A 20622-nucleotide genomic window follows, 5' to 3' on the forward strand; every position below is an offset into this window, starting at 1 on the left:
ATACCACCTGTGAAAGCAGGAGGGGGTCCGAGTCGGCAGCCCGTGGAGGCAGGGAAACCTGCGGTCCAGGAAAAGGAGTACGCGCGGCGAGACCCACTGGCACAGGGGTTTCCACCCCCACCTCCAGAGTCACCGCCACCGCCATTGCGCCGCGGAGAGGGATTCGCTGAGGCGCCACCGCCCGCAGGTCGGCCGGGCGCCGCCGCTGCCCCTTCCGATCGTCCCACGTCCCGAAATCCTGTACCGCGGTATCCTCCACTTCCTCCAAAAAAAAAAAAAAAAAAAAAAAAAGAAAAAAAAAGAAAAAAAGAAAAAAACAAAAAGTGGCCAGAGTCATTCAGAAAAGTCCTTTTGTTGCAAATGTACCACCTGAAGAAAGCCGTGAGCAGGGGCTGGGTCTGTTCCCCCCTCCGGCTCGCTGGAGGATGGGATAGTCACCTAGAAAGGAGCGAAAGCTCCATCAAAAAACTTTTACAGTGAAGTTTGAAAGACCAAAGTCTTGCAGTTTAAAATCCCTGAGAAAATCATTACTTGGAAATCAGTGCATACAGCTTTAAATGCTCTAAAACTTACAGACTATCTTAGAAGCAGCTGCTACTCCTCCTGCACTGTTATCTCAAAAGCTAGGACAGAGCAGCAGTCTGTTGAAATTTAACCCTGCATACGACGAAATTCCTACCGAACAGGAGAAATGCGGGAAGTAAATCTGCCAGAACCTGACGATCCTTTGAATCCAGAGAAATGGGAAGTGGCGTGTAAAAATCCGGCATCCCGAAAGTGCACGACAGGGTCTCTCTACAGCAATTGGCGTACCCGACCTGAGATCAAAACAAGGTGAATTCCGACATAAAACTGCACAGTCCCTCAGACGCTGTACAGCCGCCGCGCCAGCAGTCACCGCATCGAACGGGTCAGCAAACCTTACACCTTGTGGTGTAAGTGGATAGAGAACTGGCTGAATGGCAGAACTCAGAGGGTTGTCATCAGCGGCGCTGAGTCTAGTTGGAGGCTGGTAACAAGTGGTGTCCCCCAGGGGTCAGTACTGGGCCCAGTCTTGTTTAACTTCTTCATCAACAACCTGGATGAAGAGTTAGAATGTACCCTCAGCAAGTTTGCTGACGACACCAAACTGGGAGGTGTGGTAGATACACCAGAAGGCTGTGCTGCCATTCAGCATGACCTGGATAGGCTGGAAAGCTGGGCAGAGAGGAACCTGATGAGGTTCAACAAAGTCAAATTCAGGGTCCTGCACCTGGGGAGGAACAACCCCATGCATCAGTACAGGCTTGGGGTGGACCTGCTGGAGAGCAGCTCTGCGGAGAGGGTCCCGGCCAGCCCAGAAGCGGCGCGGCGAGAACCATCTTTCTGACATTGAAGGACTTGGTTACAAAAAAATGTATACAATTCAATTACTGCAGTAGAATTTCTTGTGAACAAACAGCTGGACTTTATTATCTTTCCAAGGTTCAGATGGTCTATCTAGATTATGTTATTCACTCTGTTGAAAGGTGAAAATATTGACATTATGACTGAAGAGTTGTCCCCTCTATTTACTTTGTCAAAAAGGACTCAGATTTATTATTTTCCCGAAGATTAATGCCAAAAGCAAAAACTGTTTTACAAAAGGTTTCAGATAGAATTGCCATTACCTTTACCTTCAGAATTAATGTCAATTTGCCAACAAATTTGTATATAATTTATGAGGTTTTTTGTTTTCCAGCCTTATCCTCTTTTAGGTCGGTTATGTGCTGATGCGCAGGAGTTGAAGACTCTGGAATGGATCTTTTGATATCATATGGCCAAGAAAATATTAACCACTTCTCGGAAATGTAATGATTATGTATGTTAACATGGCATAAATATCTAGTAAGAGTATCTTTTCGGTACACACATTTGGGTAGAACTATTCCCTGTGCGTTCAGTACCGCAGTAAAGAATGCCTGCTTTCTAGAACTCCAACATTAAGTTTTAGAAAGTTAACTATTTTGCTGCTTTCTAGTAATAGATTTTGGGTACCCAGGTAAGACGCTGCTCTTGAACATCAATGGTCCGAGGGATTGCAGGACCTCCAGCCGGCACCGAGGGATTCTCGGGGAGAACCTCTGATCACTGGACCAAAAAGTTCTGAGCACGAACCATTAATAAGGCAAAGGCATTCTTCCAGTATTGTTTCTTGTTGCCTATTTGTTAGTCATACTAAAAGCTTCACAGCATTGAGCTATATCCCTGACGAGAAGGGAAAGCGTCCTTTCTAATCCTGAATTGAAAAGAGAGTACTCTTCCTGAAACTGAAGCTTGGGAATTTGTCTGTTAAATGTTGAATATTATTGTAAGTCCTGTCTTTGCAATATTTGGATTTATGCTGAAAACTTGGTGTGCCTGTGTGTGTGTGTGTGGTCACGACCATGAACGTGTGGTTTTATGTTACCGTGCTTGTATTTCTGTGTTCTGATGGATTTATTTGGTTTCTGTGATCTAACGGATTTGTCTGGACTAAGTAACAGTTTTGTGTCTTTTGGTTTGGTAAGTTCTGCAGGTATTGACTATTTCTGTTTTTTTGACTTTTGACTGTTGTATTTGGACTCTGATTTATCAGGATTTTGGAAGCATTTGGTGCAGCAGGGAATAGATGTGGTGATGTTTGCAGCTTTATGCTTTTATGTACATTAATTTTATCCTATATAGTTAATGAGTCATAGTTCTAGATACATTGATCTTAACCTAGGTAATTAATATGGATAGCCAATACTAAATGTTATGGATGTTTGTACATGTGATAAGTATACCTATAACCCAAGTGCAAATTTACTGAGCTCATATTATTGATACACTGCTGTTTCGACGCCTAACGCGGTGAGATGCATCCCCTCCCATTGACAAAAATGATATGTTGTGATCAAGCAGTACTTTAGTCCCACCATCCACACAGGAAGAAAATTGGGTACAAGTAAATCCAGCAAGAAAATTGAATACAAGTAAATCAATGTACACCCATGTGCTAGGTAACGGATTTACCATCAGTATGTATCATTCTCAAGTTAATTTAATCTTTCTTTATATCCAGCAGGTTATGGTATGCACTTCACATCTCTGTGTCTTCAATTAGCATTTGTGTTCTTATATCTGTTAGTATTGTAGTTTGTGTGGGCCTCTGAGAAAGTGGTAGCAAGCTGAAGACCAAAATTATGTCAGCTCTCATCATCATCAACAACCTCATCAACTATACCTGGCTTGCTCAAAAAACAAAAAGGGGAATTGTGGAGTCCTGGCTGGACGAGAGGGGACATAGTTTGGTGCTGTTGAGCAACCCAGGCTTGGTAACGGAGATAGACCTTGAAAGTAGCGAACACGGAACACTGCTACAGAAGTAGAGTGGCGAACACGGAACGCTGGGCAGAGAAGCAAGCCAGTGTTACCACAAAAGTCTTGCAATCCCTGCTAGAAGATCAGAGTAGTCTACGACATGCGGTATTGCAAAATAGAGCCGCAATTGATTTTTTACTGCTGGCCCAGGGACACGGCTGTGAAGATCTTGAAGGCATGTGCTGTATGAACTTGTCCGATCATAGTAAGTCGATCCACAAGCAATTACAATGGCTCGAACAGCACGCCAATCAAATACGACAAAACCAGGGATTTTTTGATGGATTTCTCACCTCGCTCTTTGGTAATCTGCCCGCTGGTCTTAACGGTCTAATTATAGAAATCTTGCGCATATGTATCGTGTTACTTACTGTTGGAATTATAATATGTATTTGCTTTAGCTGCCTTAAAAAGGCTCTCTCCAAGATGACGAAGTAAACCTGGCTTGCTCAAAAACAAGAAGGGGGAATTGTGGAGTCCTGGCTGGACGAGAGGGGACATAGTTTGGTGCGTTGAGCAACCCAGGTTCCGATCCGGAGGTGAGCCTTGGGAGCGGCTGACACGGAACCCTGCTGGGAAGGGAGAGCGACAAGCTCGGGACACTGGAGCAGGGGGAACGTCACCGTTTCCTGCCACACTGTCACTTCCTTCCTGCCACGTTGTTGTTTCCTGCCACAGTACTGTTTTCACTTCGAGATGCAGCTCTGCACCAATCACAACGAGTTGCAGTAGTTTTGCCTATGTATGGATTGGGGGTTTAACCATTCAGATGCTGTAATAGTTTTGCTATATAAACCTTGTTTTTGCTGACTAATAAAGGTGAACGATCATACTCATATTGGGGTCACATCGTTACAACGGATCCGTAACCCACGCCAACAGCATCCCACTTTGGGTCTTGGAGGGGGAAATCCTAGTCCGGGAAGATACAGGGCTGTCTGGAGGAGTGGGGATTTCATCCGAGTTCGCATCCTGTTCCTGTGGTCGAGGGGGAGGCTTAAACAAGTCAGTTAGATTAGTGCATCTTTGCCCAATGCTACATGCTGAACAACACCGCCTCAATTTACCTCTGAGTTCTTTATTATTTTCTGGCTCAAGTGCGAGTACCATGGGGTCCTGTGGTGGTATCATTCCACAGTCCCTTTGTCACTCTGGATGGTTTTGGACGGTGAAAAACGTATCTGCATATGAAACCTCATCCCATTTTCCTTCTCTCCTCAAAAACAGCATTAATTGCAAGAGAGTATTATAATCTATTGACCCGTTTAATGTCCACTTGGCCCCATCTTCCAATTTATATAGAGGCCACCGTTGATTGCAATATTTGATAAGGGTCCTTTTACTTTCTATGCCTCCGGTCCCAACAATGTCTTTCCAGTGAGCGAGCACACAGCCTAAAGGACTCTTTTTCAAAATTCCTCCCTGATTGTTACCCATTTCGCGACTTATTGCCCTTTTAACTTGCCCTTTGCTATTCTTTTAATAAGTTTCCACGCAAATCGCTTCTTACAATTCGTTATAGTTTCTTCCCAATCTTTCTCCCAAATTTCCGGAATCAAATTTTCCCTTCCACACACCAGCTTCACTGCCTCAATTTCTTGGTGAGTTCTTTCCCAACTATAAAACCGTGGGGTCCGGGGAAGGCACCTAGGACACTGCGCTCCTCGCCTCCTAGATGCACAGTACCCCTTTTTATCACAAGATTTACACTTCAACAGGACCCAAGCTTGGTGCCAATTCTTACATAATCTAGGAGCTAGCCCACATGCGAAGCAGGGAATTATTCCTACTTGCCCACCAACCCCAGGACTTATAAGGATTTCTGGAGGTTGTTCCCAATCTAGGGCTACCTCTCACCCTGCGGGAGTCACGTATGCCCCTTTCAAATAAAATCTCTCTTCTCCCCTTTGTATCCAATTCCCCCCCTCATTCAAATACTCCCAAGGTTCGAGCCCAAACCACCTAAGGAGTGATTTCTTTTGCTCTGCCACTTTAATAATTAACCAGTTCCCGTTCCCCGTCACTTAGGAGAGTGATTAGGCACTACGGCAGCCCAAGTTGCACATTAAAAATTTACAAGCTTTATAATTATTCCAAGCGCTTTGTCCGTCTCTGGTCGTGCTCCTCGCAGAGTTACGGAACCGCAGATCGGGACTCCCACTCACTTCACAGCAATGCTGTGTCTCAACCACACATACACACGCACGAAGACAAAACTTTTAACATAAAATCCCCGGGTATTCAAATTATAGCATTATCACTTCAGTTAACATTTATACAAAAACCACCCAAACGCAGTTACAGTTAGCATTCATACAAAAACCACCCGAACGCAATTGCACGGAGGTCCGCTTACCCTTCCAAACATTAGCAGGTCCGTCCTGGCTCCCGGCACTGGGATGCAGCGGTAACCTCAGGTTTGCTCGATCTACCCTCAAGATCGCTAGCGGCCGCTCTATCGGTCAGCAAACCCCCCCTTCCTTACCAGGGCACCCTTTCCCCATGGGGACTATGCTGCACGCCAGACGTCTCAGTGCGATTTACCAGCAGCCCCGGCCACGCGTATGACTTACAGGCCCTTCCCTACAAAACATACCGTTTATATCCATGGCTTCAGGAGGTTGTTGTCTGCTCTCCGGGTGAGAGGCCGGCAGCGGAGGCTCCTCCGAGGAAAGCGCTCGGGGAGTGCCTAGGAGCGTCCGCTCCACAGTCGCTCCCACGGTCGAGTAGAGATCTCCTGGCTGGCTCGCCAAAACTGACATGCGGAAAGCAGACTCCACAGTCTGTAAGACTGTAAAGTAGGTATGTTTATTCGGCGCCGGGCGACACGGGGGGTAGTCCCACCAAAGTCGTGCGCGCCGAGCAGCAACGTGTCTCTTCAATTTATACAGTCAAATATTACATATACATTAGATTTCCCAATACACCTATACATATGCATCTATCCTCATTGCATATCAAAATCAGTTCCAAGAAATAATTTCCGTATTATAATTAGTTCCAAGAAGTAATTTCCATAGTCTCCTCCCAGCTGCGCTTGCGCAGTGCCTCCTGGTGATGGTCGTCGGGGGTCCCAAGATGAAGGCCCATCCTCTTCATCACGGTGTCCGCTGATTGACCTTTGTTTCTGCGCAAACTCAGTTCTCTCCTGGCTCCCATCCATACAGCAGGGTCGGTCTTGACCGGTTCTAGGCAACTCCCAGCCCCTATCAGTAACTAACCCCTTTGTATGGAGATGCAAGACTCTCTGCTTCGGTTAATTTAGACAATAGATAGGCACTATCAGTTCTCTTTAAATGCACCACAACTATTAGATAATGCTACTTCTACTAAAATCCCTTTTAACCCCTTCCTTCAGGCCTTCTGGGCTGCGAGCGCGCATTGGTGGCTCATGTCTAGTTTTTCATCCACCAGTACCCCCAAGTCCTTCTCGGCAGGGCTGCTCTCAATCCCTTCCTCCCCCAGCCTGTGCTGATAGAGGAGGTTGCCCCAACCCAGGTGCAGGACCTTGCACTTGGCCTTGTTGAACCTCATGAGGCTCGCACAGGCTCATTTCTCGAGCTTGTCCAGGTCCCTCTGGATGGCATCCCATCCCCCAGGTGTGTCAACCGCACCACTCAGCTTGGTGTCATCTGCAAACTTGCTGAGGGTGCACTCAATCTTGCTAAGTCATTGACGAAAACGTTAAACAGCACCAGTCCCAGTACGGACCCCTGAGGGACACCACTTGTCACCAGCATCCATTTGGACATTGAGCCGTTGACCGTTACCATCTGGCTGCGACCTTCCAACCAATTCCTCGTCCACCAAACCCTTATCTCTCCAATTTAGAGAGAAGGATGTTGTGAGGGACTGTGTCGAAGGCTTTACAGAAGTCCAGATGGATCACATCCGTAGCTCTTCCCTTGTCCACTGATCTAGTCACGCCATCATAGAAAGTCACTAGGTCGGTCAGGCAGGACTTGCCCTTGGTGAAACCATGCTGGCTGTCTCGAATCACCTGCCTGTCCTCCATGTGCCTTAGCATAGCTTCTAGAAGGATCTGTTCCATGATCTTCCCAGGCACAGAGGTGAGGCTGACAGGTCGAGAGTTCCCAGGGTCCTCCTTCCTACCCTTTTTAAAAATGGGCACAATGTTTCCCTTCTTCCAGTCACCAGGGACTTTGCCTGACTGCCATGACCTTTCAAATATGATGGAGAGTGGCTTGGCAATGACATCAGCGAATTCCCTCAGGACTCTGGGATGCATCTCGTCAGCTCCCATAGACTTATGTATGTTCAGGTTCCTCAGGTGGCCATGAACCTGGTCTTCCCTTACAGTGGGAGGGGCTTTGCCCCCCTGGTCCCCATCTTGCAGTCCATCGACTTGGGAGGGGCAAGGAGCGAGGCTGTCAGTGAAGACTGAGGCAAAAAAGTTGCTGAGTATCTCAGCCTTCTCCTCGTCTGTTGATACTAGGTCACCATTCTTGTTCATCGGGGAGGTACACTTTCTTTAACCTTCCTTTTCTGGCTGACGTACCTGTAGAAGCCCTTCTTGCTATTCTTTGCATCCCTTGCCAAATTCAGCCCCAGCCTCGCCTTGGCCCTCCTGACCTTATCCCTACACAACCGGGCAGCATCCCTATACTCTTCCCAGGATACCTGTCCCTGCTTCCACTGCCTGTGCGGTTCCCTCTTGCCCTTTAGTTTGACCAGCAGGTCTGGACTCAGTCATGCTGGTCTCTGTCCTGGGATTGGCCAGGACAGGGTTAATTTTCACCAGAAGCCAGGAGGGGACACATCCGGGCGGGCTGACCCAAACTGGCCAAACAAAATAGGATATTCGATACCATGTGCCATCATGCTGGGTTCCGGTTGGGGGGGTGCTGGACGGAGGGAAGGGAGTCGCGGCTCAGGAGCACGCGGGGCACCAGGCGGTGGGAGTTGCTCTGTGCATTTCGCTATTTTGTTTTGTATATTCTCCTTATCTGTATTGTTGTTGTTACTGTTTGCTTCGTTTACTGTTCTGCTAAACTGCCCTTATCCTGACCCATGAGTTTTTGCCTTTTTCTTTCCATTCTTCTCCCTGCCCCCGTGGGGGGAGGGGCGGTAGAGCGACTGCGTGGCCCTTTGTTGCCGGCCACGGCCAAACTACAACAGTCTCTCCCCTTCCTTGCCTGACTTCTTACACCTGGGGACTGAGAGCTCTTGCGCTCTTTGGAAAGAGTCCTTAAAGGTCTGCCAGCTCTGTTCTGCCCCCCTGTCCCTGAGGACCGTTTCCCAGGGGGTGCTGCTGACTAACTCCTTGAAGAGCTGGAAGTTGGCCTTCCTAAAATTCAGGGTCCTGACTATACTCCTTGCCTTTCCCACATCCCTCAGGACTGTGAACTCCACCAATGCGTGATCACTGCAGCCCAGGCTGCCTCCAGTCTTGACATCACTGATGAGCTCCCTTGCGTTGGTGAGCATCAGCTCCAGTATTGCATCCCCTCGGGTAGGGCTGTCTATTACCTGGCTTGAGAAGTTATCCTCAATGTATTCTAGGAATCTCTTGGATTGCCTACAGGTCGCCGTGCTACTTTTCCAGCAGATGTCGGGGAGGTTGAAGTCTCCCAGTAGGACGAGAGACTGCGAGCACGAAGCCTCCTGGTGCTGGAGGAAGAAGGCTTCATCAGTAGGCTCCCATTGATCAGGTGGCCTGTAGTAGACACCCGTGACCAGGTTCCCTTTGTTGCCTCTGTCTCTGATTCTTACCCATAGGCTTTTGACCTACTTGTGGCTTTTCTTCATGGTCAGCTCTTCATACTGTATCCATTTCTTGATGTAGAGGGCAACGCCTCCACCCCTCTTTCCCCACCTGTCCCTTCTGAACAGCCTGTAGCCATTGATAGCCATGCTCCAGTCATGAGATTCATCCCACCAAGTTTCAGTAAGGGCAATCAGGTCATAGCTTTCTAGCAGCATGGTAGCTTCCAACTCTTCCTATTTGTTTCCCACGCTGTGTGCGTTCGTGTAAAGGCAGTTCATCTGGGCTGTTGGCTGTGTCACCTTCATAGAGGAACGCCCCTTTTTTCCCTTGGGGTGTTTCACAGAAGCTTCCTTGTTGGCTCCTACTACCTCAGGAGCTCCCAGCTCATCTCTGCAAGACTTTGGATGTGCTGCAGTGTCCCTGACACGCCTCTGGGCAACAGGTTGAGGGCCCATACCAGCACTCCATCTCTCTAAATATTGTGTATCACCCCACAGTTTGTCACAGGCAAGCCTGCTATGTTCCCCCTCCCCCTTCACATCTAGTTTAAAGCCCTGCCAATGAGGCCCGCAAGCTCCTGAGCAAAGACCCTCTTTCCCCTATGAGAAAGGTGAATCCCGTCTGATGCCAGCAAGCCTGGTGCTGTGTAGGCCATCCCGTTGTCAAAAAAGTCAACTTTGTGTCCGTGACACCAGTCACAGAGCCATGTATTAATAGATTGGGTCCCCCTGTTCCTTGCAACGTTGCCGCCCACAACTGGAAGGAGTGAGGAAAAAGTGACCTGTGCCCCAGATTCCCTCACTAGCTTTCCCAAGGCCCTGAAGTCTCTTTTGATCACCCTTGGGCTACGTACTGCAACTTTGTCCCCACCCATGTGGAAGAGCAGTAATGGGTAGTAGTCCGAGAGCTGCATTAGGCTGGGAAGTTTCCTAGTGATGTCTCTCACCCAGGCTCCTGAGAGGCAGCAGACTTCCCTATGAGGAGGGTCTACAGTCCTTGCCTGAGCGATATCATTAAGTGTACCCGTCTCCAGCCCCGCCTCTGGCTCCTGCCTGGCTAGAACCCTCACCCAGGCTTCAGTGTGACTCCAGTCCTGTTTAGGCCCTGTTGCCTGGATGGACTTCAGACACATGTTGTAGTTTGTCTCCAAACCTGTCTCTGGTTCCTTTTCCTCCTGACTGGATTACCCGGATGGACCCTGGACCTGGCTCATGACTTTGCTGTGTCTGGGACTGCCGATGGACCCTATTACCATTACCCAGCTCTCCTCATGTATAGATGCTGTGGAACTGTTTCCTGGTCGGTGAGGGCACTGTCCCTGCTGGGATCACTCTCAGCTTCCAGCTTGCCTTCACTTCAGGATCAGCCAGTCCTTGCTGCTCCATGACACATTGCTAGTCATTAATTCCTATCAAATTCAGTTTCATCAAGTGCATGCAGTATATTTGCACTTTAGAGCCTCATTATTTGCAATCAAAGCATAGGACTTAATTTTTATGTAGTCTCTCTATAATGAACAATTTTAAATCTTATCTTTTTAAAAAGATAATAACCACAGGTTTTTTTTGTTGTGGGAACCAGTGTAATTAATTAGCTTTTACAATACACATCTGTCTTGAGGTTAAATGGTTGGCTGCAACATAAGCAACCTATGTGTCTCCAACCAATGTTTTAAAAAAATTATCACACAAAAACTTTAAATGCTATTTAAATGCTATTCTAAACGCAAGTGCAAGTAAGAATTGCATAGCACTAGTTTAGAAAAAAAAAAGTAGTTAATTCTAGAGAATACTGTATAAGCATCTGCAGTATAGGGACAACAACTCTTTAAATTGATGAGGGATAAATTATTGTGTGTTACAAGAGTAATACAATGAAGCTACCAAGCTACTTAAATGAAATGTATTTTAAAAGAAAGCTTGACTGCCCTGTTGTTCCATAATTACCTTAATTTTCTTTAATTTACAGCTATTTTATTAGCATAAACACACCTTACAAGCATTTTTGGAGAACTCACCTTTGAGAATAAAAATAACTTCATCGGCTACCATATTTGTGTCTTCTCTTGTACTCTTATTTATACACTGATCCTCTCCTTCTCCACTGGTACTATTCTTTCCTTTTGCTAGTCTCTTTTCATATTTTTACTATCTGAGCAGCTATTAGCTCTCTGAAAGGAGACTACTAGCCTTGATATTGTTCACTCTTTTCTAAAGTTAAATAAATCCTTAAGGCAAAATTGGTGCTTCAAATGCAAACTTTATTCTTGAATTCCAGTTCAGACAAAATCATTCAGATTATTTATCTCATTCTCTGGTAGGCAAAATCAACACTGACATATGCAAAACATCACTGCTGCAGAATTTCCCTTCAGATAACTTACACAGCACATACAAGCACTCCTTGAATACGTGACAGATCAGTTAAAGCTAATGCATGAAGAGGTCTTTATTTTCCTTAAATTAAAATATAGTTGTTCTATTGAAAGTAGTAAACAATTTCTTTATTGTTGGGTCTTTAAATAACCACAAAACACATCTCTAGTTTTATAATGAAAGATGGTACTTCTGAACATTATTGAGATCAGATGCAACATCCATAAAAATCTCTACTTAAACCAACTGAAATAAGATGAAAAATTAAACAGTTATGCTGTGCAACAAAATTTTGGTTTGGACTTTAATACAAAATGGCATCACTAACATATAGTAGGACATTACTTTGTTAGACTGATAGCAAATGACAACATCAGAAGTATATACATACTGAGTATACATTCATAAAAGACAGGTCTTCAAATATTTTATATAAAATACATCAAACCAAATTTTTAAAAAATAATGAATAGAAGCTTTTCAAGAAATCTTTCATGTTAACACTCCAAGAATAAGCAGCTGCAAGAAGTGTTTGCCCACACGCATTCTGGAGCTGCCTATAGTCTGTCGAGTCAAAAGTTAATTTACTTCCTCAACATCAGTCACAGGTCAAGGGAAGATTAAGACAGACACAGATTACTGCAGCTATAAAGTGGCTCATTAACAAAACGGTACCTAAACATACTGTTATACTTGCCAGGAGGGAACAACTGCACTTTGAAATTCAGACAGAAGTATGCCATTCATTTCTTAGGAAATATGCATTATAAAGAAGGTAACGTTAACTGTTCAGCTTGCCTCCTGCTAGTTTAATTAGAAACAGTAAAGGATGTGATCTTAAGATAGTGTGGAGGTATACTTTGTAACAAACTCAGAATGAAATTCTTATAAAAAATTAAAAAGCATATCAAAATCCACTGTATTGTCATGAGAATGAAAACATGTACATGGATAGAACATAATACAATAAGCTCTTAAGGATTATACAAATTTACTGAAACTGTTTGTATAAAAGAAGATTTTTTCTTTTAAACTTGGGAGGTTTTTTTAAAATATTTGCGAGTAGGTTCAAGCTTCCCTGCTAACTATATACGCCTCTCAGCATTTCAGTCTCTTACAACAGACAATTTAATCTACAACAAACAATTTGGTCAACAGCAGAAAAATCAACAGCTGCTGGGGGAATGGGATATCTTTAATTTCTTGTGTTTCTCAGAATACTAAAAGTTTAATTTCAGGCCCTATGGTAACAATTAATTAAAAAAAAAAAAGAAAAAAGAGGGGGAAACAGTCATGGTTCATTTTTAAATAACAAAAAATGCACAAGTTTAAGAATAGATATTTTCCTGTACCACAAAGAATTAGATAAAACATAATATTTATGAACAAGAGTGTGTGCTACTCCCAGACAGAACTGAGTAGTGACATTGCCTTTGTATCTCCAGAAATTTACCTTACACCTACCACTGTTTTCAAACATGCTTAAAGTTCACAGACTCTTTAAAAAAAAATAATTACAGAAACAGTCACACAGTTAAGGATGATTATAAATTATTACCATACTAAGTAGATTATTTGTCCACAGAATAAGTTATATTATATATGCCGACTGGATCCATCCCACAGGGAAGTCTGCTGCCTCCCCGGGGCCCGGGTGAGAGATATCACTAGGAAACTCCCTGGTCTGGTATGGCCCTCTGACTACTACCCGCCCTTAGTTGTTCAGGTTGGCAATGATGAGGTTAGGGACAAAAGCACAAGGGAAATCAAAAGGGACTTCAGGGTTCTGGGGCGACAGGTTAAGGGATCAGGAGCACAAGAAGTGTTCTCCTCTATCCCTCCAGTTGCAGGGGAAGATGAGGGAAGAAACAGGAGGAGTCAACAGATCAACACCTGGCTCCAAGCCTGCTGTCATAGGCAAAATTTGGGGTTCTTTGATCATGGGTCAGTTTACATGGCACCAGGCCTGCTGGCAACAGATGGGGTACACCTGTTGCAAAAGGGGAAGAGGATCCTAGCTCAGGAGTTAGCAGGGCTCATTGATAGGGCTTTAAACTAGATTGGAAGGGGGAAGGGGATAAAACCAGGCTAGCCAGTGAAAAGCCTGGGGGTGGTAACTCAGCTGTTAGTGGATGGTATGCTAGTGAGGACTTTCACTCTGCTGAGTCAGTAAGGGTATGGAACAGGGACCTGTGCGGCAGCAATGGTGCAGCTTCATTGGGGGCTCAGCTCAAATGCCTTTATGCAAATGCATGTAGCATGGGGAATAAACAAGAGGAACTAGAGATGTGTGCACATCTGTGGGGCTATGATATCATCGGCATCATGGAGACATGGTGGAACAGCTCCTATGACTGGAGTATTGGGATGGGAGGATACAGGCTCTTTAGGAAAGACAGGCAGGGGAAATGAGGAGGAGGTGTCGCCCTCTATGTCAAAGAGCAGCTGGAGTGCATGGAGGTCCGTCTGAGACTGGATAAGGAGCCCACAGAGAGCTTATGGGTCAAGATTAAAGGCAGGGCAGGGCTGGGCGACATTACAGTGGGAGTCTGCTACAGGCTACCTGACCAGGACGAGCGAGCGGATGAGGCCCTCTATAGGTAGATAGGAGAAGCCTCACGTTCACAAGCCCTGGTCCTCATGGGGGACTTCAACCACCCCGACATCTGTTGGAGGGACAACACAGCAGGGCACAGGCAATCCAGGAGGTTCCTGGAATGTGCTGAGGACAACTTCTTCCTCAACATGACAGAAGAGCCCACGAGGAGAGGTGCTATGCTGGACCTTGTTCTCACCAACAAGGAGGGGCTGGTGGGGAATGTGAAAGTCAAGGGCAGCCTTGGCTGCAGTGACCACGAAATGGTGAAGTTTAAGATCCTTAGGGCAGCAATGAGAGTGCGCAGCAAGCTCGCTACCCTGGACTTCAGGAGAGCAGACTTTGGCCTCCTCAGGGATTTGCTTGGTAGAATACCATGGGATAAAGACCTAGAGGGAAGAGGGGCCCAAGAAAGCTGGTCAGTATTCAAGGATCACCTCCTCCAAGCTCCGGAGCGATGCATCCTGACCTAGAGGAAGTCAGGCAGAAACGCCAGGAGGCCTACATGGATGAACAAGGAGCTCCTGGCCAAACTCAAGCAGAAAAAGGAGGCCTACAGAGGATGGAAACCAGGACAGGCAGCTTGGGAAGAATACAGAGAAATTGTCCGAGTAGCCAGGGAGCAAGTCAGGAAAGCTAAAGCCCTGACAGAATTAAATCTGGCCAGGAATGTCAAAGGGAACAAGAAAGCCTTCTGTAGGTATGTCAGTGATAGAAGGAAGACTAGGGAAAATGTGGGCCCTCTCCAGAAGGAAGCTGGAGACCTGGTTACCTGGGATGTGGAGAAAGCTGAGGTGCTGAATGACTTTTTTGCCTCAGTCTTCACCAGCAAGTGCTCTAGACACACCGCCCAAGTTGCAGAAGGCAAAGGCAGGGACTGGGAGAATTAAGAACCGCCCACTGTAGGAGAAGACCAGGTTCGAGACTGCCTAAGGAACCTGAAGGTGCACAAGTCCATGGGGCCTGATGAGATGCATCCGTGGGTCCTGAGGGAACTGGCGGACGAAGTTGCCAAACCACTCTCCATCATATTTGAGAGGTCGTGGCGGTCTGGAGAGGTCCCCACTGACTGGAGAAGGGGCAACATCACCCCCATTTTTAAAAAGGGAAAAAAGGAAGACCTGGGGAACTACAGGCCAGTCAGTCTCACCTCTGTGCCTGGCAAGATGATGGAGCAGATCCTCCTCGAAACCATGCTAAGGCACATGGATAACAAGGAGGTGATTGGGGACAGCCAACATGGCTTCACCAAGGGAAAATCGTGCCTGACCAACTTGGTAGCCTTCTATGATGGGCTTACAGCATTGGTGGACAAAGGGCGGGCAACTGACATCGTCTCCCTGGACTTGTACAAGGCATTCGATACTGTCCCGCATGATGTCCTTGTCTCTAAATTGGAAGGACATGGATTTGACAGATGGACCACTCGTTGGATAAAGAACTGGCTCGATGGACGCACTCAGAGAGTTGCAGTCAATGGCTCGATGTCCAGGTGGAGACCAGTGATGAGTGGTGTGCCTCAGGGGTCGGTACTGGGGCCGGTGCTGTTTAATATCTTTGTTGGCGACATGGACAGTGGGACTGAGTGCACCCTCAGCAAGTTTGCCGACGACACCAAGCTGTGTGGTGTGGTTGACACACTGGAGGGAAGGGATGCCATTCAGAGGGACCTGGACAGGCTGGAGAGGTGGGCCTGCGTGAACCGCATGAAGTTCAACAAGGCCAAGTGCAAGGTCCTACATGTGGGTTGGGGCAATCCGAAACACAAGTACAGGCTGGGCGGAGAGTGGCTTGAGAGCAGCCCTGAGGAGAAGGACTTAGGGGTACTGGTGGATGAGAAGCTCAACATGAGCCAGCAATGTGCGCTTGCAGCCCAGAAAGCCAACCGTACCCTGGGCTGCATCAAGAGAAGAGTGGCCAGCAGGTCGAGGGAGGTGATTCTGCCCCTCTACTCTTCTCTCATGAGACCCCACTAGGAGTACTGCGTCCAGCTCTGGAGCCCCCAACATAATAAGGACATGGATGTGTTGGAGCGGGTCCAGAGGAGGGCCACGAAGATGATCCGAGGGCTGGAGTACCTCTCCTACAAGGACAGGCTAAGAGGGTTGGGGCTGTTCAGCCTGGAGAAGAGAAGGCTCTGGGGTGACCTTATAGCAGCCTTCCAGTACCTGAAGGGGGCCTACAGGAAGGATGGAGAGGGACTTTTCACAAGGGTGTCTAATGATAGGACAAGGGGGAATGGCTGTAAACTAAAAGAGGGCAGATTTAGATTAGATACTAGGAAGAAATTCTTCACCATGAGGGTGGTGAAACACTGGAACAGGTTGCCCAGAGAAGCTGTGGCTGCCCCCTTCCTGGCAGTGTTCAAGGCCAGGTTGGATGGAGCTCTGAGCAACCTGGTCTAATGGACGATGTCCCTGCCCAAGGAAGGGGGGCTGGAACCAGATGATCTTTAGGGTCCCTTCCAACCCTTACCATTCTATGATTCTATGATTCTATACAGAGATGTCAGCAAAAGCAACATTCAAAACTGGGTATGTAGCTAAAAGTTAAAATTACCAACCGTATTAATGTAATTAGTGTTTCCATCCTCACCATTCATAGACTGCTTAACAGGCAAGACTTCCCACAGTGCCTCAGGGGAGACCTATTACATTAGTCTAACACACTGAGAGCTATACACTTTTCTAATAATTCCTACTGCTGATTTGTTCTGCATTTATTTCCTCCCCCAGATAGAAACACCAGATACTGGTTTTGCTCGTGTCTAGTCATGAGTGAAAGGCCAAATCAGCATGTTATTGAGGTAGATGATGTCAATTAAATTCTCAAGGTACTCTGGGTTTTGGAACTTAAATTCTGAATCTTACTTGTGCATTTTGAATCTGTCTGGTTTTGTGAAAAACAGCTTTTAATGTGAAAATTCTTATCAGTCAGAAATACAACGCAACCCAACAGTCTTCTGGGCTTTTCTAATCATACATAAATATTGCATTGTCCTGGGTTTGGCCAGGACAGAGTTAATTTTCACCGGAATCCAGGAAGGGGCACAGCCGGTTGGGCTGACCCAACCCCCACCTGGCCAAACAGAGCCGGGTATTCCATACCATGTGCCGTCATGCTGGGTTCCGGTGGGGGGGGGCGGCGCGGCAGGAACTCACCCGCGGCTCGGGAGGGCTCAGCGGCAGTGCGGTCAGAGAGCGCGGTTCTGTTCTGCTGGTTTGTTTTGTATATTCCCCTTTTTCTGTATCGTTGTTGTTACTGTTCCCACCGTTTGCTGTTCTGTTAAACTGCCCTTATCCCGACCCACCAGTTTCTGCCTGTTTCTTTCCATTCTCCTCCGCACCGTGGGGGGGGGAGGGGCGGCCGCGTGGCACTTTTGTTGCCGGCGGCAGCCGAAACCAGAACATGCATGAAGCTGAGATCTATAGTAGAATGTAGGTTTCCAGCCATACGGTGATGGCCTCCACCTTTGTGAGCACATAGCGCTTGCCTTGGCGGGTTTGCGGCAGTGTGATGTAGTCAATCTGCCAAGCCTCCCCATATTTACATTTTAGCCATCGTCCTCCATAACACTGAGGCTTTACCCGCTTGGCTTGCTTGATTGCAGCGCATGTTTCACATTCATGGATAACCTGTGCGATGGTGTCCATGGTCAAGTCCACCCCTCCGTCACGAGCCCATTTGTATGTCGCGTCTCTTCCTTGGTGGACCGAGGTGTCATGGGCCCACCGAGCTATGACTAGTTCACCCTTATGTTGCTAGTCCAGATCCCCCTGAGCCACTTCAATCTTAGTAGCCTGATCCACCTGGTGGTTGTTTTGATGTTCCTCAGTGGCCCGACTCTTAGGGACGTGGGCGTCCACGTGACGGAGTCTTACAAACAACTACTCCAGACCAGCAGAAATTTCTTGCCACAATTAGGCAGCCCAGATGGGTTTGCCTCTGCACTGCCAGTTGTTCTTCTTCCATTGCTGCAGCCACCCCCACAAGGCATTGGCCACCATCCAGGAGTCGGTGTAAAGGTAGAGCACTGGCCACTTCTCTCGATCAGCAATGTCTAAAGCCAGCTGGATGGCTTTCACCTCTGCAAACTGGCTGGACTCACCTTCTCCCTTGGCAGTATCCGCGACTTGTCGTGTAGGGCTCCATACAGCAGCCTTCCACCTCCGCTGCTTCCCCACAATGCGACAGGACCCATCTGTGAACAGGGCATACTGTTTCTTCTCTTCTGGCAGCTGGTTATACAGTGGGGCCTCTTCAGCACGTGTCACCTCCTCCTCTGGTGATGCTCCAAAATCTTTGCCTTCTGGCCCTTTTGGGCCCGCTGTGTGATCAGCGCAACCCAATTACTCCACGTAGCATCGGTGGCATGGTGCGTAGAGGGGACCCTCTCTCTGAACATCCAGCCCAGAACCAGCAATCGTGGTGCCAGGAGGAGCTGTGCTTCAGTGCCGACCACTTCTGAAGCAGCTCGAACGCCTTCATATGCTGCCAGAATCTCTTTTTCAGTGGGAGTATAGCGGGCCTCGGATCCTTTGTATCCCCGGCTCCAAAACCCCAGGGGTCGACCTCGAGTCTCCCCTGGTGCTTTCTGCCAGAGACTCCAGGTTGGGCCATTCTCCCCGGCTGTGGTGTAGAGCACATTTTTAACATCTTGCCCTGGCCGGACTGGACCAAGGGCTACGGCATGAACTATCTCCCGTTTAATCTGTTCAAATGCCTGGCGTTGCTCAGGGCCCCATTCAAAATCATTCTTCTTCCAGGTCACGTGGTACAGAGGACTCACAATCTGGCTGTAATTTGGGACGTGCATCCTCCAAAAACCCACAATACACAGGAAGGCCTGTGCTTCCTTTTTGCTGGTTGGTGAGGACATAGCTGCTATTTTATTGATGACATCCATCGGGATCTAACGGCGCCCATCCTGCCATTTTATCCCCAAAAGCTGAATGTCTTGAGCAGGTCCCTTGACTTTACTTCGCTTTATGGCGAAACTGGCTTTCAGAAGGATCTGAACTATTTTCTCCCCTTTCTCAAAAACTTCCTCCGCTGTGTCACCCCATGCAATAATGTCATCGATGTACTGCAGATGTTCTGGAGCTTCACCCTTTTCCAGTGCAGTCTGGATTAGTCCATGGCAAATGGTGGGACTGTGTTTCCACCCCTGGGGCAGTCAATTCCAGGTGTACTGGATGCCCCTCCAGGTGAAAGCAAACTGTGGCCTGCACTCTGCTGCCAAAGGGATGGAGAAGAATGCATTAGCCATGTCAGTTGCAGCATACCACTTGGCTGCCTTTGACTCCAGCTGATATTGAAGTTCTAGCATGTGTGGCACGGCAGCACTCAGTGGTGGTGTGACTTCATTCAGGCCACAGTAGTCTGTTGTCAGTCTCCACTCTCCAGTAGATTTTCTCACTGGCCATATGGGACTATTTAAAGGGTGAGCGAGTTTTGCTGATCACTCCTTGACTCTCCAGTTGACAGATCAGCTGATGAATGGGGAGAAGGGAGTCTCGGTTGGTACGATATTGTCGCCGGTGCACCGTTGTGGTTGCGATTGGCACCTGTTGTTCTTCAACCCTCAGCAACCCCACAACAGAAGGATCCTCCGTGAGACCAGGCAAAATGGACAGCTGTTTAATTTCTTCTGTCTCCAAAGCAGCTATGCCAAAAGCCCACCGATACCCCCTTGGGTCCTTGAAATACCCTCTCCTAAGACAGTCTATCCCAAGGATGCACGGAGCCTCGGCGCCAGTTACAATGGCGTGCTTCTGCCACTCCTTCCCAGTGAGGCTCACTTCAGCCTCCAATACACTCAGCTCTTGGGACCCCCCTGTCACTCCCGAAATGCAAATGGACTCTGACCCTTTGAAATCTGATGGCTTTAAAGTACACTGTGCACCAGTGTCCACTAGAGCTTTATACTCTTGTGGATCTGACGTGCCAGGCCACCTAATCCACACCGACCAATAAACACGGTTGTCCCTTTCCTCCACCTGGCTAGAGGCAGGGCCCCTCTAATCCTGGTCAGAGAATTTGCTGCTCACCTGCTGTAAAAATGACTTGGAGGTCCCTTCCAGAGGATCGGAATCAAGATCAAAATGTCTACCTTGTCTGGAGAGCTGGCTGCTGGAAACTGGAGCAGCATTTTTCTTAACGGAATCCCCTTTGGTGATTGTTTTACCTCTCAACTGACACACTTGTGCCTCTAGACTTGAGGTGGGTTTTCCATCCCACTTCCTCATGTCCTCTCCGTGGTCACGCAGGTAGAACCACAGGGTGTCCCGTGGTGTGTAGCCTCTGTATTCTCTCTCCTGAGCAGAGGAACGCCTGCCCCTAACAGCTGAGACACTGGCCCGTACAGGTGGGGAGTAGGACATATTCTTTACGAGTCGCTTGACCAGTTTCTCCACAGCTGAGACAAGGGAGGAAGAGAGACTTTCCTCATATTGCCGGAGTCTGACAGCCACTTCATCCACCACTGGTGCCTCCTTACCTTTCCAGTCTACTACTGCTAGTGAGTTGGCATATGAGGATGGTGCGCTCCGCACAAACTT

The 20622-nt window shown here is 47.5% G+C and overlaps 1 protein-coding gene across 1 annotated transcript in view; it reads right to left on the minus strand.

Moving 5' to 3' along the window:
• Positions 1-20622, minus strand: part of LOC142365697 (uncharacterized) — a 36016-nt gene that overhangs the window by 6426 nt on the left and 8968 nt on the right. The window lies entirely within an intron of this gene.

Source organism: Opisthocomus hoazin, chromosome W (genome assembly GCF_030867145.1).
Source record: "Opisthocomus hoazin isolate bOpiHoa1 chromosome W, bOpiHoa1.hap1, whole genome shotgun sequence".
In the NCBI taxonomy this organism is placed as follows: domain Eukaryota; kingdom Metazoa; phylum Chordata; class Aves; order Opisthocomiformes; family Opisthocomidae; genus Opisthocomus; species Opisthocomus hoazin.